Below are 13,235 nucleotides of genomic sequence, written 5' to 3' on the forward strand. Positions count from 1 at the left end.
ACAACAACTTGCTTAAAGACCCTCAAGTCTTGGCCTTCTTCAATTTTCACTTGTCATGCTTGGTTTAACAGTTTAAAGATCGTTCGGTCGGTAGGTCAGCTCTTCCTTTTGCTCGGCTTCCTTACACAACAACTATTTCCTTCGAAGACAATAATAATTACAGGTTTTGGTGGCCTGAGAAAATAAATGTTTTTTGGTGGCATTGGATGACACCTATTAAGGGGACAATTTTTTTCGTGGGTTTTTCCATAACAGGAAGACATTAAAATAAAAATTTAATTTCTCAAAACATTGATCGTTTAAGGCGATAAGAGGTTAATTACGGGATTTTTTCAAAGGAAATTTTCTTTTAATGGAAGAGCGTAATTTTTTGGGAGGTCCTCATGGAAGAAGAATTCCCCATTTTGGCTTAATATTTTGAGATAATTTGGAAAAAATATTATTTAAAAAATCCTAACCTTCTAGGTGCATGATTTGAGGAATATTTGTTGGTCTCTAGAAAAAAATTATTTAAAAAATCCACGCCTTTTTTTGGGACTTGGAAAAAAATTATTTAAAAAATCCACGCCTTTTTTTGGGACTTGGAAAAAAATTATTTAAAAAATCCACGGCTTGTTGGGACTTGGAAAAAAATTATTTAAAAAATCCACGGCTTGTTGGGACTTGGAAAAAAAATATTTAAAAAATCCACGCCTTGATGGGACTTGGAAAAAATTATTTAAAAAATCCACGCCTTGTTGGGACTTGGAAAAAAAATATTTAAAAAATCCAAGCCTTGTTGGGACTTGGAAAAAAATTATTTAAAAAATCCACGCCTTGTTGGGACTTGGAAAAAAATTATTTAAAAAATCCACGCCTTGTTGGGACTTGGAAAAAAATTATTTAAAAAATCCACGCCTTGTTGGGATTGGGAAAAAAAATTAAAAACGCCTTGTTGGGACTTGGAAAAAAAATTATTTAAAAAATCCACGCCTTGTTGGGACTTGGAAAAAAAATTATTTAAAACATTCACGCCTTGTTGGGACTTGGAAAAAAAATTATTTAAAAAATTCACGCCTTGTTGGGACTTGGAAAAAAATTATTTAAAAAATCCACACCTTGTTGGGACTTGGAAAAAAATTTTTTTAAAAATCCACGCCTTGTTGGGACTTGGAAAAACAATTATTTAAAAAATTCACGCCTTGTTGGGACTTGGAAAAAAATTATTTAAAAAATCCACGCCTTGTTGGGACTTGAAAAAAAATTATTTAAAAAATCCACGCCTTGTTGGGACTTGGAAAAAAATTATTTAAAAAATCCACGTCTTGTTGGGACTTGGAAAAAAAATATTTAAAAAATCCACGCCTTGTTGGGACTTGGAAAAAAATTATTTAAAAAATCCACGCCTTGTTGGGACTTGGAAAAAAATTATTTAAAAAATCCACGCCTTGTTGGGACTTGGAAAAAAATTATTTAAAAAATCCACGACTTGTTGGGACTTGAAAACAAATTATTTAAAAAATCCACGCCTTGTTGGGACTTGAAAAAAAAATATTTAAAAAATCCACGCCTTGTTGGGACTTGAAAAAAAAATATTTAAAAAAACTACGCCTTGTTGGGACTTGGAATAAAATTATTTAAAAAATCCACGCCTTGTTGGGACTTGGAAAAAATTATTGAAAAAATCCACGCCTTGTTGGGACTTGGAAAAAAATTATTTAAAAAATCCACGCGTTTTTGGGACTTGGAAAAAAAATTATTTAAAAAATCCACGCCTTGTTGGGATTTGGAAAAAAATTATTTAAAAAATCCACGCCTTGTTGGGACTTGGAAAAAAATTATTTAAAAAATCCACGCCTTGTTGGGACTTGGAAAAAAATTATTTAAAAAATCCACGCCTTGTTGGGACTTGGAAAAAAATTATTTAAAAAATCCACGCCTTATTGGGACTTGGAAAAAAATTATTTAAAAAATCCACGCCTTGTTGGGACTTGGAAAAAAATTATTTAAAAAATCCACGCCTTATTGGGACTTGGAAAAAAATTATTTAAAAAATCCACGCCTTGTTGGGACTTGGAAAAAAATTATTTAAAAAATCCACGCCTTGTTGGGACTTGGAAAAAAATTATTTAAAAAATCCACGCCTTTTTGGGACTTGGAAAAAAATTATTTAAAAAATCCACGCCTTGTTGGGATTTGGAAAAAAAATTATTTAAAAAATCCACGCCTTGTTGGGACTTGGAAAAAAATTATTTAAAAAATCCACGCCTTGTTGGGACTTGGAAAAAAATTATTTAAAAAAATCCACGCCTTGTTGGGACTTGGAAAAAATTATTTAAAAAATCCACACCTTGTTGGGACTTGGAAATTTTTTTTTTAAAGAATCCACGCCTTGTTGGGACTTGGAAAAAATTATTTAAAAAATCCACACCTTGTTGGGACTTGGAAAATTTTTTTTTAAAGAATCCACGCCTTGTTGGGACTTGGAAAAAAAATTATTTAAAAAATCCACGCCTTGTTGGGACTTGGAAAAAAATTATTTAAAAAATCCACGCCTTGTTGGGACTTGGAAAAAAATTATTTAAAAAGTCCACGCCTTATAGGTCTATGGATCAATATTTTTTAGTCCAAACCACAACTTGAGTTCTGCAATAAAAAAAATCATTTTGAATTTTTTAAATCCCTTTCATTTAGCTCTTCTACTCCTTAACGAGTTTATCCTTTCTTAAAGTCCTTCAAATGTGTTTCTAGCCATAAATCCCTCAAGCGAAAATCAGCTTAAATGGAAAAGATGTGAAAATTTCGTAATAATAAATTACACCTTTATTTTGCGGCTAAGAACTCTCCGAGAGACAGCCCTTGAAAATTCCCAAATCCACACAATGAAACCAAGCCATTAAAAATTCAGTAACCAAATTTCAATTGCAAATATCAATCTGCTCTACATATTTTTTGTGCAATTATCCTGGCTATTGTTCACAAAAATTCCAATACAAAACCAAAAAAAATCCTGAAAAATCATCATAACCCAGCACCGTGCACCATAGGTGGTCATTACCGGCACAATCTATGGTCTTCGTGAAACACTCAAGGAAAGACGTCTGTCTATCAAACTCCTTTCCATTCTTTGTGTGTGAGTATGTGTTTGTGTCTGCGTGTTTTGCATTCACATCTGAAGTGCTCTACTTATTATGGCACAGGACATTTCTCTATTGTTCTCTGCATCTTCTTCTTCCTCTTCTCGCCATCTTTTGTTATGTGCTTGATCACACTAAGCAGCAGAATCGAGCCACTCAAGGTGTGAAATTCGTAATAAAATCTAAAGCCAGCCAAGAGATAACTGTTTTTTATTTGTCTGTCCATTGGTCACTCACTTACATGTCCACTGCGAGTGTGTGTCATTAATGTCGGGATGACATTGTCCAGTACATTTCATTTCTGTCTCATCATTTGAAATAAATTTTATTATCATTTTGTACGTGGCAAGGATATTCCCCGAACACAATTTTATGACTTTACTTTAATGCAATAAGGCGACAAATAATGTTGCGTAGTACCTATTGGCCACCTCAGACTCTCGAATGTCCTTAAGGATACTTTTGTGCAATTGCATATTTTTCTAGCATTTTTTCTTTTGTTTCATATTTTTATGGGAAAAATTTTATGAGAATTTGTTTACGACTTTTTTGGTCACACTTTTAGAGAATATTCGGCAGAGTTTTTGGGTAAATATTTTGGTAAATTAGGTGGTAAAATTGAATAGCAGATCTGTAGAAAAAAATTCCTTTTAAGGGGCTTGAATAGAAAAATGTTAAAAAAATTCTAAGGACCTATAAGGCGTAGATTTTTAAATAAACAAATTTTTTCTAAGGACCTACAAGGCGTTGATTATTAAATACAAATTTTTTCTTAGGACCTACAAGGCGTGGATTTTTAAATAAACAAATTTTTTCTAAGGACCTACAAGGCGTGGATTTTTAAATAAACAAATTTTTTCTAAGGACCAACAAGGCGTGGATTTTTTAAATAATATTTTTTCCAAGTTCCAACAAGGCGTGGATTTTTTAAATAATATTTTTTCTAAGGACCAACAAGGCGTGGATTTTTTAAATAATATTTTTTCTAAGGACCAACAAGGCGTGGATTTGTTAAATAATATTTTTTTCTAAGGACCAACAAGGCGTGGATTTTTTAAATAATATTTTTTCTAAGGACCAACAAGGCGTGGATTTTTTAAATACAAATTTTTTCTACGGACCAACAAGGCGTGGATTTTTTTAATAATATTTTTTCTAAGGACCAACAAGGCGTGGATTTGTTAAATAATGTTTTTTCTAAGGACCAACAAGGCGTGGATTTTTTAAATAATATTTTTTTCAAGGACCTACAAGGCGTGGATTTTTAAATAATATTTTTTTCAAGGACCTACAAGGCGTGGATTTTTAAATACAAAATTTTTCTAAAACTTTTTTCTAAGGACCTACAAGGCGTGGATTTTTTAAATAATATTTTTTTCAAGGACCTACAAGGCGTAGATTTTTTAATACAAAATTTTTCTAAAACTTTTTTCTAAGGACCTACAAGGCGTGGATTTTTAAATACAATTTTTTTCTAATGACCTACAAGGCGTGGATTTTTTGAATAATATTTTTTCCAAGGACCTACAAGGCGTGGATTTTTTAAATAATATTTTTTCCAAGGACCTACAAGGCGTGGATTTTTTAAATAATATTTTTTCCAAGGACCTACAAGACGTGGATTTTTAAATACAAAATTTTTCTACAACTTTTTTCTAAGGACCTACAAGGCGTGGATTTTTTGAATAATATTTTTTCCAAGGACCTACAAGGCGTGGATTTTTAAATACTAATTTTTTCTAAGGACCTACAAGGCGTGGATTTTTAAATACTAATTTTTTCTAAGGACCTACAAGGCGTGGATTTTTTGAATAATATTTTTTCTAAGGACCTACAAGGCGTGGATTTTTTAAATAATATTTTTTCCAAGGACCTACAAGGCGTAGATTTTTTAAATAAAATTTTTCAAAATATTTGTTTGGCAGCTGATTTTTTACTTTAGCCTAATAAAAATATTTATAGCCAATTAAATTTTATGACTTTATTTTTTGCAAGGATTAGGTATATCCTTTGGCCAAAATTTATGATAATTCCCATAAATATTTAACACTTTGTTAAACGAATGAGGAAAGGGGGTTCCTGGATATTTTTCTTAAGAAAATCAATATTTTGGGCGTTTACAAGAGGATGTCGTGACAAAATTTTGACATTTATGCAATTTTATGATGTTTCTGAATTTTTTAACTGGCGCCCAAATTTATGTGTTCTTACAAAAAAACAAACCAACAATGAAAAAGGATATTCCGAGATAAGGGGCGAGTCCTTTGCCAAAGGCTGGCAAAAGGCTAAACTCATTATAAAATCCTCCCTTACATCTATCTGGCTGACAAGTCTATCAAAAAATTTTCACACACAAACCCAGCAGGATCCTTGGCACCCATACGAACACACACAGGTATAACTGTGTGTGCCTGTGTACCAGTCAATGTCAATCTTGTCCTCTATAGAATGAAAAGCGATCGATACCTATCAACATGAAATTTTTTGCAAAACTATCTTTTGTTGTTATTGTTTCGCAGGGTTTTGATAACGGGTCATATGTAAAAGGATATTTTTTTCCTTACTCAAGGACCTTAGGAAAAACTCATAAACTAAATACTTTTAAGAGAATTTATGAAAATCATTTTGACATTTTCAATGAATTGCAAAATATTTGAAGGCTTATCAGAAACGAAGAAAAGGATGTGTCTTAAATTACCAAGGACGAAAAAATATCCTTTTTCTTTTTCAAATGACTGACAATTGAAGAAAACTTTTAAAGATTGCCAAAAATGTTTTGATAGACAGGAGAGTATCTTAGCCTTTTGAGTTATAAAATGGCTGCTTAACAGAAAAATGTCCTGTAAAGGATATTTTATTACTTCCACAAACAAAAAAGGATAATCGATGATGTAATAAAATCTCTAGGTGATAAGGGAATTGGACGTTTTTCCTCAATGGCTTAATTTGAAAAAGGAATTTTGCAAAAGTGATTTTTGCATATGGCAGGACATATATCCTTTTCGGCAAATTATCAAACATCAAGGTCCTTTTTTGCATACTTTTTGTAGCTCATCATCATTTCCCAAAATTTTGCATATCTTCTCTACCCCCTTGATTTCGGATGTCACCAACCACCCTTTTGTAACACCTCATCCTTCGATATCCTTTATTTTGCATATATGACACTGATGTGTATCTAATTAACTTATTAGCATATGCGTATATCTATGCAATTAGATTTTGATCTGCATGAAATTAGTCCGCATAAATGTCATCGATACAAAATCGAAAATACATTTTTTTCACACGACTATCATATTGGAAAGGAATGGGGGCATCTTCCTATAAGGAAATTAAATTAATAGAAAACATTTTTATTTAAAAATCCACGCCTTGTAGGTCCTTTGAAAAAATTTTTATTTAAAAAATCCACGCCTTGTAGGTCCTTAGAAAATATTTTATTTAAAAATTCACGCCTTGTAGGTCCTTACAAAAAATTTGTATTTAAAAATCCACGCCTTGTAGGTCCTTTGAAAAAAATTTTATTTAAAAATCCACGCCTTGTAGGTCCTTTGAAAAAAATTTTATTAAAAATCCACGCCTTGTAGGTCCTTTGAAAAAAATTTTATTTAAAAATCCACGCCTTGTAGGTCCTTTGAAAAAAATTTTATTAAAAATCCATGCCTTGTAGGTCCTTTGAAAAAAATTTTATTTAAAAATCCACGCCTTGTAGGTCCTTTGAAAAAAATTTTATTAAAAATCCACGCCTTGTAGGTCCTTACAAAAAATTTGTGTTTAAAAATTCACGCCTTGTAGGTCCTTACAAAAAATTTGTGTTTAAAAATCCACGCCTTGTAGGTCCTTAGAAAAAATTTTATTTAAAAATCCACGCCTTGTTGGACCTTGGAAAAAAATTTTATTTAAAAATCCACGCCTTGTAGGATCTTGGAAAAATGTTTATTTAAAAATCCACGCCTTGCAGGACCTTGGAAAAATATTTATTTAAAAATCCACGCCTTGTAGGTCCTTAGAAAAAATTTTTATTTAAAAATCCACGCCTTGTAGGTCCTTGGAAAAAAATTTTATTTAAAAATCCACGCCTTGTAGGACCTTGGAAAAAAATTTTATTTAAAAATCCACGCCTTGTAGGACCTTGGAAAAAATTTTATTTAAAAATCCACGCCTTGTAGGTCCTTGGAAAAAAATTTTATTTAAAAATCCACGCCTTGTAGGTCCTTAGAAAAAAATTGTATTTAAAAATCCACGCCTTGTAGGACCTTGGAAAAAATTTTATTTAAAAATCCACGCCTTGTAGGTCCTTAGAAAAAAATTGTATTTCAAAATCCACGCCTTGTAGGTTCTTAGAAAAAAATTGTATTTAAAAATCCACGCCTTGTAGGTCCTTTGAAAAAGTTGTATTTAAAAATCCACGCCTTGTTGGTCCTTAGAAAAAAATTATTTTAAAAATCCACGCCTTGTTGGTCCTTAGAAAAAAATTATTTTAAAAATCCACGCCTTGTTGGTCCTTAGAAAAAAATTATTTTAAAAATCCACGCCTTGTTGGTCCTTAGAAAAAAATTATTTTAAAAATCCACGCCTTGTTGGTCCTTAGAAAAAAAAAATATTTTAAAAATCCACGCCTTGAAAGATTCTTAGATTTTTTTAATTTTTTTTTTATTCAATCCCCTTTATATGTAATTTTTTCTAGAGACCTGCGGTTCGATTTTACCACCCAATTTACCAAAATATTTACCCAAAAAATCAGCCGGATTCCTCTAGAAGTGTGATCTAAAAAGTCGTAAAAATTTCACATAAAAGTTTGCCCATAAAAATATGAAACAAAAGAAAATACGCAAGAAAAATATGCAATTGCACATAAAATATCCTTAAGGACACTCGAGAGGCAGAGGTGGCCAATAGGTACTGCGCAACATTGTTTGTGGCCTTATTGCATTAAAGTAAAGTCATAAAATTTTGTTCGGCGAATATCCTTGCCACGTACGTAATGATAATAAAATTTATTTTGAATGATGAGACAGAAATGAAATGTCCTGGACAATGTTATCCTGACATTAATGACACGTTCGCAATGGACATGTTAGTGAGTGACCGATGGACAGACAGATAGACAACAGTTATCTCTTGGCTGGATTTTGAAATTTTCTTCTAAATTTCACACCTTGAGTGGCTTGATTCTGCTGCTTAGTGTGGTCAAGCAAAATAACAAAGGAAGGCGAGAAGAGGATGCAAAGAACAATAGAGAAATGTCCTGTGCCATAATAAGTAGAGCACTTCAGATGTGAATGCAAAACACACGGACACAAACACATAATCACACAAAATGAAAAGAAGTTTGATAGACAGACGTCTTGGCTTGAGTGTTACCCGAAGACCATCGATTGTGCCGGTAATGACCACCTATGGTGCACGGTGCTGGGTTAAGACAATTTTTTTGGTTTTGTATTGGAATTTTCTGTGAACAATAGCCAGGATAATTGCAAACAAAAATATGTAGAGCAGAATGTTATTTGCAACTGAAATTTGGTTACTGAATTTTTAAATGGCGTTTCCATTGTGTGGATTTACAAGAGCTGTCTCTCGGACGGTTCCTAGCCGCAAAAATAAAGGTGTAATTTATTATTACGAAATTTTCACATCTTTTCATTTAAGCTGATTTTTGCTTAAGGGATTTATGGATAGAAACACATTTGAAGGACTATAAAAAGGGATAAACTCTTTAAGGAGTAGAAGAGCTATTCAAATATAATTTTTTCAAAAAATATTTTTCCATATGGCCATAGATGAGGGTTTTTAAAATAATAAATTTTTATCGACATAGAAGGTGCGGATTTTTATAAAAAAAAAACATATTTTCCCAGGGTTAGGTGGAAGGTGTGGATTTTTTAAATAAATTGATTCCATAGGCCTACAAGGCATGGACTTTTTCCATAGACCTACAAGGCGTGGATTTTTTAAAAAATAATTTTCCATAGACCTACAAGGCGTGGATTTTTTAAAAAATAATTTTCCATAGACCTACAAGGCGTGGATTTTTTAAAAAATAATTTTCCATAGACCTACAAGGCGTGGATTTTTTAAAAAATAATTTTCCATAAACCTACAAGGCGTGGATTTTTTAAAAAATAATTTTCCATAGACCTACAAGGCGTGGATTTTTTAAAAAATAATTTTCCATAGACCTACAAGGCGTGGATTTTTTAAAAAATAATTTTCCATAGACCTACAAGGCGTGGATTTTTTAAAAAATAATTTTCCATAGACCTACAAGGCGTGGATTTTTTAAAAAATAATTTTCCAATGGACCTACAAGGCGTGGATTTTTTAAAAAATAATTTTCCATAGACCTACAAGGCGTGGATTTTTTAAAAAATAATTTTCCATAGACCTACAAGGCGTGGATTTTTTAAAAAATAATTTTCCATAGACCTACAAGGCGTGGATTTTTTAAAAAATAATTTTCCATAGACCTACAAGGCGTGGATTTTTTAAAAAATAATTTTCCATAGACCTACAAGGCGTGGATTTTTTAAAAAATAATTTTCCAATGGACCTACAAGGCGTGGATTTTTTAAAAAATAATTTTCCATAGACCTACAAGGCGTGGATTTTTTAAAAAATAATTTTCCATAGACCTACAAGGCGTGGATTTTTTAAAAAATAATTTTCCATAGACCTACAAGGCGTGGATTTTTTAAAAAATAATTTTCCATAGACCTACAAGGCGTGGATTTTTTAAAAAATAATTTTCCATAGACCTACAAGGCGTGGATTTTTTAAAAAATAATTTTCCATAGACCTACAAGGCGTGGATTTTTTAAAAAAATAATTTTCCATAGACCTACAAGGCGTGGATTTTTTAAAAAATAATTTTCCAATGGACCTACAAGGCGTGGATTTTTTAAAAAATAATTTTCCATAGACCTACAAGGCGTGGATTTTTTAAAAAATAATTTTCCATAGACCTACAAGGCGTGGATTTTTTAAAAAATAATTTTCCATAGACCTACAAGGCGTGGATTTTTTAAAAAATAATTTTCCATAGACCTACAAGGCGTGGATTTTTTAAAAAATAATTTTCCATAGACCTACAAGGCGTGGATTTTTTAAAAAATAATTTTCCATAGACCTAAAAGGCGTGGATTTTTTAAAAAATAATTTTCCATAGACCTACGACTTTTAAAATAAAATCAGTAAGGAAAGTAGTAAAATCGGATTGGGCCGACTATATGATACCCTTCACCACTTTGGGTATATTGTTCATATGTATCCTTACAATTGTATGTCAATGTTCCCTCGAAGGAACCTACGATAAATTTAATTTTATTCGGGCAGATTTAGAGTCGTCTGTGTACCATGGGACAAATTTATGGGAAACGATTTATAGCAAAATTGATACACGCAATTCGGTACGCCGCACTGTTAAAAGTTTACTCTAAATCAGACACCCGTTCGAAATACATATGGAAGGTATGGCTGCATCTACACCAGTTTCAACAAAACGCGATAACGATATTCAATTTTCAATTTGTGCAAAATTTCGTGTAAATCGGACAAACATTAGGAGTTTGTTGCACCATTTATGTAAAATTGGACGAATATATGTGGGTTTATGTGGGAAGTATATCGAAATCTGAACCGGTTTTCCCGAAAATTTCCACACATCACTCTAGACTCAATTCAGTACGCTATGCAAATTTCGTGCAAATCGAAGTATATAAAGGGACTTTAATATTTACCTAAAATCGGACGAAAATATATATATGGGAGCTATATCTAAATCTGAACCGATTTTCAGGAAATTTAATACACATCGTTCTAGACTTAATTCAGTACGTTATGCTAAATTTCGCGCAAATCGAAGGATATATAGGGACTTTGGTGCACTATTTACCTAAAATCGGAGGAACATATATATGGGAGCTATATCTAAATCTGAACCGATTTCTACGAAATTTAACGTGCATCGTTATAGACTCAATTCAGTACGATATCCCAAATTCCGTGCAAATCGAAGGATATATAGGAACTTTGGTGCATATACCTTAAATCGGACGAATCTAAATCTGAGCTGATTTTCTTCAATTTCAATAGGGTTCGTCCTTGGGTCAAATAAGTGAGCTGTGCCAAATTTCATCCAATTCGAATGAAAAATGCAACCTGTACTTTGTTATACCTTACACAACTATGTTGTCAGGGTATTATAGCTTTGTGCAGCCCCAAGAGTTTGTAACGCCTACACCCATTTTTAAGTAACCAGATCGTCATATCTTGACTAGCTGAGTCGATCTAGACATGTGTGTCCGTTCGTCCGTCCGTCCATTATAATTTGTAAACACGATACAGGCCACAGTTATGGAACAAACTTCACGAAATTTTGCATGTAGGATGGGTTGTGGACAATGAAGACCCCTATTGTTTTTGGTAAAGATCGGTTAATATTTAGGGGATGCAATGGACCATAAACTTTATTTTTGTCTGTTTTTTTTTTTTTTTTGGTCGCTTCAGATGCCGCAATTATGACCCAAACATCTCGAATTTTTACATGGAGAAGGGGATCGGGCCAAAGAATAAGCATGCCTGTCTTGACAAAGATCGGTCAATATTTAGCGGGTCAAATTGACTCTGACTTTTGTGTGAAAAATTACAAAAATTGTATTCTATGGCGTATATATTTACTCCTGAAAGACATAGACCCGAGATGTTGATATTATATCCAAGAGGAGTTGTTGACATTTAAACTGATACCAATTATACTGTTGTATGTGCTCGAATATGGGAGTTACACTTAAATATTTACAGGTATCTCAGTATTCGTATATTATTTAGTAACCCATTACCACACTAGAGGGCGAAAATATAGCACTGATCGCTTTGAAATGTTCCATGAGGTTCCACTTATGGTCAAGGACAATGCCTATAATTTTCGGTGATGATCAGATAATAATTTTGGAATGATGTGGACCGAAAACTTAATTTTTTGTGTTCTTTTCGAGTCGATCTATAGACCAGAATTGAAAGACGAACATCACAACACAACCCACTGTGAAGGAAATCTGGACAATAGCTGTACTGAATACTTCTAATATTCGGAAAATATGTCAGTGTAAGGAGGAGGTGCTGTTAACGGCAAGATATCACGAAATATTGCCCAGGCTCGGAATAAACATCCGCAGAAAGTTAGAGTTCCGTCGTAGTTGTGTAGGGTATCGCATAGTCAGTCCCGCCCCACTATACTGTTCCGCTTACTGGTTTAAATAATATTTTTCCACCGACCTACAAGGCATGGATTTTTAAATAAATATATTTTTCCCAACTAGCCCATTGCAATCCAATAGGAATTTATTTTTCGGATTGCCAACTATATTTATAAGTAACGGTTTATGTCCTTGCTAAACACCTTTGTCAAAATTTACTTAGAATTATTGTCGATTAAACAGTTCTGAGTACAGTTTTGTGGGCTATGTCTTTGCTGTACTGAGATATTGGAATTATTTTCTAGTCGATAGAAATGTTTCCATGCCGTGCGCTAAAAAATAAATTTTGTCCTTCTCTACAGGAAAAATTCTTATTTTATGGGCTACTTAAAAAAAATTATTTAAAAAATCTACGCCTTGAGGGCTACTTAAAAAAAAATTATTTAAAAAATCCACGCCTTGAGGGCTACTTAAAAAAAATTATTTAAAAAATCCACGCCTTGAGGGCTACTTAAAAAAAAATTATTTAAAAAATCCACGCCTTGAGGGCTACTTAAAAAAATTATTTAAAAAATCCACGCCTTGAGGGCTACTTAAAAAAAATATTTACAAAATCAACGCCTTGAGGGCTACTTAAAAAAAATATTTAAAAAATCCACGCCTTGAGGGCTACTTAAAAAAAATTATTTAAAAAATCCAAGCCTTGAGGGCTACTTAAAAAAAAAAAATATTTAAAAAATCCACGCCTTGAGGGCTACTTAAAAAAAAAATTATTTAAAAAATCCATGCCTTGAGGGCTACTTAAAAAAAATTATTTAAAAAATCCACGCCTTGAGGGCTACTTAAAAAAAATTATTTATAAAATCCACACCTTGAGGGCAAATTAAAAAAATGTATTTAAAAAATCCACACCTTGAGGGCC

The sequence above is a fragment of the Musca vetustissima genome, unplaced genomic scaffold (assembly GCF_032173495.1).
Source record: "Musca vetustissima isolate MV318-11 ecotype Yass unplaced genomic scaffold, APGP_CSIRO_Mvet_v1 utg154869, whole genome shotgun sequence".
NCBI classification, from domain to species: Eukaryota; Metazoa; Arthropoda; class Insecta; order Diptera; family Muscidae; genus Musca; species Musca vetustissima.